Genomic DNA, 6,000 nt, shown 5'->3' on the forward strand with positions numbered 1-6,000 from the left:
AAAGATCCTTTCATGTATCATATTGCAGAAGGGACAGCATGCTAGGAAAGGTAAATGTCAGATCTAAATGTAAGGAAAGAGAAAAAGCCCCTAAGGCTCTGGTTAGTTACTGTGATGTATGTTGCTGTGAGCTGGGGGGTTGGTTGTTGTCAGTAAGGATGGGCTGGTGGAGAAATGATAGGGGACAGATGAGACAGGCACAGTGAAAAGGGGGCTGGTTTTGTTCATGTGTCACTCGTTGCCTCCATACCATGACAACACCATGTGGGCTCTGCAGCTCCCCGGGGACTGAGCTGAAGTCTTCAGTCTGTTAGTCACTGCGCTACTCTCCACACAACCCAAGTTACTTAATTCATTATGTTTAAGAAACTGTCACTTAGCCCTTAAATCTGGTAGCATGTAGAGACAGTGAAATTATCAACAGTTTGCTTTCAAATTGTACTCTTGACAGTATACTAAGATAATTAAAGAACTGTTAGCGGGCTAGATGATTAAAAATAAGGTGATTCTGTGTTATAGAAAAAAATACAGTGCCATGAAATTATATTTGTAATCTTACAGATTTCTTGTAGTTTAGCTTTTTTTTGTCACATGTACATTTTTGGGGTCATCAAACAAGTTTTAAATCACACAAAGATAACCAAAGAAAATCTCAGTCAATAAAAAATTAACTTTTGTAAAGATAGGTTAGTTTATTGGGGAAAAAAATCTACCCAAAGCAACAAGGGTCTATGTGAAAGATCATCCAATACCCTTGTGTAAATCCGAAATTAACTTGGCTTTCCATTTTTTGGAAACTTGAATTCAATTTCACAAGTCCACAGAAGGCCTGAATATTACCACACTTTTAGAAGCAAGAAATCACTTAAACAGAACCTCTCTGACAACATGAAATAGGCTGAAATATCTCAAAATACCTAGATCTGATGAAATTCAAGAACATATGAGAAACAAAATTCATCAGTATGGAAAGTGTTGCAAAGTCATTTCAATGAATTTTGGAATCCTGTGAACCACAATGAGAACCATTATCCATACATGGAGAAAACATGGAACAGCGATGAACCTTCCCAGGAGTAGCCAGCCTGGCAAAATGAATGCAAGACACTGACGACTTATCTAGGAGATCAAAAAAATATCCAGAACCACATCTGAAGCACTGCAGGCCTCATGTACTTCAGTTAGGGTCAGCGTTCATGATTCAACAAAAGGAAAGAGACAGGGCAGAAAGGGCATCTTAAAGCCAAAACCACTGCTGACGAAAAATAGAGGTATGTCTCACATTTGGTAAAAAAAACACAAAAAATATAAATACATCGTGGAATACGTTGAATGCTTTGGAAGGTGCGAGTCTGGTAACATCTGGCATACGACTAACACAGCATTTTAGAAAAAGAATATCATACCGATAGTCAAAGATGGTGGTGGTAGTAAGATTGAGCTGGTCAACCTGCTGTAGTTGATAGAAACATGAAGAAGAATGTCCGACTGCACTGATGTTAAGCAACAGAACAATAATCCGAAATACAACACCAAATCCAACTCTACATTGCTCAGAAAACAAAAAATGCAGGTTTTTGAGTGGCCTAGTAAAAGTCTTGACTTAAATACAGCTGACATGACAAATTTTTAAGTTTAGGGGAAAATAACTATTTTTTCCACATAGGGTGATGCTGGTTTGGATAGTTGCTTTTTCCTTTAACAAATTAAACCTCGTACTCGTACTCGTCATCTTCCGCTTTATCCAGGACCGGGTCGTGGGGGCAGCAGACTCAGCAGAGACGCCCAGACGTCCCTCTCTCCAGACACCTTCTCCAGTTCCTCCAGGGGGAGCCCAAGGCGTTCCCAGGCCAGGCGAGAGACATAGTCCCTCCAGCGTGTCCTGGGTCGTCCCCTGGGCCTCCTCCCAGTGGGATGTGCCTGGAACGCCTCCCGAGGAAGGTGTCCAGGAGGCATCCAGTATAGATGCCTGAGCCACCTCAACTGGCTCCTCTCGATGTGGAGGAGCAGTGGCTCTACTCCGAGACCCTCCCAGATGGCCGAGCTCCTCAGCCTATCTCTAAGGGAGTGCCCGGCCACCCTACGGAGGAAGCTCATTTCAGCCGCTTGTATCCGGGATCTCGTTCTTTCGGTCATGACCCAAAGTTTATGGCCATAGGTGAGGTTAGGAACGTAGACCGACCGGTATATTGAGAGCTTTGCTTTTCGGCTCAGCTCTCTCTTCACCACAACGGACCGTCACAGTGCCCCTATTACTGCGGCAGCCGCACCGATCCGTCTATCGATCTCCCGCTCCATTCTTCCCTCACTCGTGAACAAGACCCCGAGATACTTAAACTCCTCCACTTGAGGCAGGAACTCCCCTCCAACCTGAAGAAGACAAGCCACCCAAAAACAGAGACGACAAAAACCAAACAACAGAACAATAAGAATATCACATTGAGCATGCTTCAGTAATGTATAAAATGCTTTATCAAAACAAGAAAATTAGCTCACATGAAAATGTGTAGTAATTTCTATAAATGTGTGAAAAAGTGAAAATGATTGTTAATATTTTGCAAGTCCCTAATGGATGCAATAATTACAGTGGGAAACTGTTTTTCCACATACACAATACATGTTTAATTGATCTATGAAACTATATTAACCAAAAGATTAATTAATAATCAAAATCATTATTAGTTGCCCTGAACAGCCTCCAAACTCAGAGCATAGGCTACAATTAATAGACTTCCACACTGGAAAAATTTTATCTGGGCTGAAAGGTTGACGGACAAAGAAAAGTTGGGTAAAACAAAAAAAATCTGAGAATTTCATAGATAGACAGTATGGTCCACTGGCTGTGAAGGTACAGCTTCGGTACTGGTGGACAGACATTTAGCAGGTTTCTGTCCAAACAAAAGCCCACCTGTGAGAGCTGGTGAGGCTCAGAATCACAGGCTATATAAGAGGAGACAGGTGCAAACCATATTATAAACAGCAGAGAAAACAAAGAGAGACGAGAATAGACTTGTAGATGATCGGATAACAAATAAGAAACCAAGAAGTCTATCGTTAACTTTCATTAGGAAACTATGGACCTTGTTAATAATGCATAATGCATCGCTATGTCCCGACATACACTGATCCCTTATAACAGCAGCCTACATCAGCTACATCTCTGTTCTGCACTATTACTGTAGACTTCGATCACCTTCTGTGTTTATCCTGCATCCTCCAGCCCACAGTCCACTAAATAAAATGGGGAATGACAAGAACTGGGTCTGAGATTAATGACAGCATTAGGCTGACCAACACAAACAGTCACTTGGTGAAGAATGTGATGGGATGCTTTATTCTAAAATCCGTCTTCCACTCGATGCCTTGAAGAGTTATTCAGCCCTGAGATACTGTGTTTGGCAGGTAAAGCTGAGCATGCATCTACTGTGAAATCCTTCAAAGAAATTCACAAATGGTATCAAACAACATGGAAAAGATTCTGAAGATGATGAAATAAAGGACTTCTATAGCACATTCCCACATATAGTTCTGGTCAGAAGTGTACATGCAGTCATCATTGACATGATCCAGCTTAACACTGGGCTTTTAATGATGCACTTAAACCACTTTTACCGGTATTAAATGGTTATATGACTATGTTGCTTATCCTAGCAGGGTTGAAGGAGGTTGGTGCCCCTCTGGCTGAGAATCTAACCACTTCTCTTGGCAGAATCAGTTGAACTTATGTAAATTGGTTGTTTTCCTGCATTGGACCCAGCTTTTAAGCATGATCCACAAATGTTCAATTTGACTGACGTTGGTGCTTTGAGAAAGAGATTTAGGAAGCTTAATGTTAAACTGCTTTATTCGTTTCAAAATCAGTTTTGAGGTTTATTTGGGGATCATTGTTCTGCTGGACCCTCCTATTGTGTCCACGTTCCATTCAACTAAACACTGTGAAGCATGGTGGTGGTAGCATCAGGTTATAAAGGTTTCACAGAATACTTGTGCAGCACACAACATGGATGGAATTAAGATGTTTATGTAATCCCATCCAATTTAATCTATCTTTATTTATAAAGCACTTTAAGATCAACAGTTGGCCAAACTGCTCTACACTGACAACCACAAACAATAAAAGAACAACTAAAAAACAGTATTTAAACTTTAGAACAGAACTATATCATCAGATTGAGATAAGTGGAAAAAGAAGCTCCCAAATTGTTCAGAACTATTTAAAATAAAACTCTCTGCTTAGAGAATATGTTGTTATAATTCATATACTCTTAATTAAAGACAGCTGAAGATGTCAGCTCTTCAGTTTAATACAACTTATCCAGATATTGCACTGTCTGACCCCAAACTGAACCTGATGGGATGTCTAATCCTGGACAACATAATCTAAAACTTTTGCTGTCTTTTTCCTTCTTACGTCCACTTGTTTTTTCCATATACTGTATTTGAAGTTGGGATAACTATCCTCAAAGAAATAACAGTGCAATAAAATATAGATTGTGTTAAAATTAAAGATCCAACCAGCAGTAAATAATATTTCACCATGTTTCCGAATAAAAGCCACAAAACTACAATCAGATTTATCTAATTGAACATCAAGGGTGATGTTCAGATTGAGAGTGCCAAGAGGGTAAACGTCAGCATCTAGCACTCCTAAGGTTTACTTTAGCATCATAACAGCCAATAAACAATACATAGAAGAAGGTGATACAAAGAATGTAAAGGATAAAAAGAGGAAGCCTGGCTTTTATTGAACGTTAGTTCTACTGCAGATTAACTTTAACTCTGAGTGCTCTTATGTTTATGTATACACACATTTCTACACGTATTGCAACTAGTTGGGAATACGACATCCTTGCCAAAAGATGGAATTTAATAAATCCCTCGGATAGCTCTTGGAATTAATTTGAGGGCGAGAAGAAATGTTACCACCTGTTTTGTTTAAGTAGTCTCTTTGATATTTCCATTCTGAAAAAAAGCATTTGGGTAAAGCAGGGTAAAGTTAATCTTGTAATTTGCACAACCTCTTGCTGTGACAAACAAATTGTATATCCCTTTTAATACAAATAAACAGGGCAAAGTGCCAGTTGCATTCATTTGGCAATTGAAAGTTGATTTTGTTAAATGGGTTTTACATGCCAACACTGGCAGTAAGTTGCTTGTAGTTTAGAGAAGATAACTTACACAGACAGAACTTAAAAGTAAATGTTTTCCATAGTAAATATAAACCCGCCTTGTGCCAAAAGCTGATGTGTATGTACGTGAATCTTACAGCTGGCCTGGGAGAACAGGAGGTTTCTGGTAGACTCTAATGAGATAGTACACAGCCAGGTGGTCCTACGCTATCTTCTGTGCCATGGCTGGTGATTGGGGTGACGCTTGGCCCTGGAGCAGAGGAGGGGGATGTTTCTGACCTGCCTCACCAGATGGACTGGAGGCTTTGCAATAGATTCCTTCCTAGCACCCAAGTAAAATTTAAAGGCAGATCCAGCAAAGGCCATCAACATGTCTCTCTGATTCTTATTGACTGAGATGATAGGATCCAAGAATCTTAAATGCAGCTATACCAACATTAATAACCTAATCCTAAATATTTAATCGGTTCTATTAAGCTCCATCTGCCTAAAGATAGAATGAAACATATTTAACATAATTAGAACTTCTATGTACATATGACAACAGTACACTTTTTATACCTGGAAGAAATCCTACGTGGTCTTTTACTTCTTTAGGAGCAAGCTGTTGGAGCATAACTTAGGTTTTCATTGTTACATCTGAATCACAAGATGTTTGAAATATGGTCCTTTGGATTGATAAGACAAAATTATATGTGTTTGGCCAAACCCAAAGACCTAATTTAAGCACCAAGAGTTGAGGTGTTCATTTGGACAATTTTTAGTTGTTGAGTTATACAAATAGCCTCCGTGACACTGCCAGACTGTCAGGCAGTACCTTAGCGTGGTTCAAATCATACCTCTCCGACAGAACCAAATATATTTTGTTGGA

The sequence above is a fragment of the Girardinichthys multiradiatus genome, chromosome 22 (assembly GCF_021462225.1).
Source record: "Girardinichthys multiradiatus isolate DD_20200921_A chromosome 22, DD_fGirMul_XY1, whole genome shotgun sequence".
NCBI lineage: Eukaryota > Metazoa > Chordata > Actinopteri > Cyprinodontiformes > Goodeidae > Girardinichthys > Girardinichthys multiradiatus.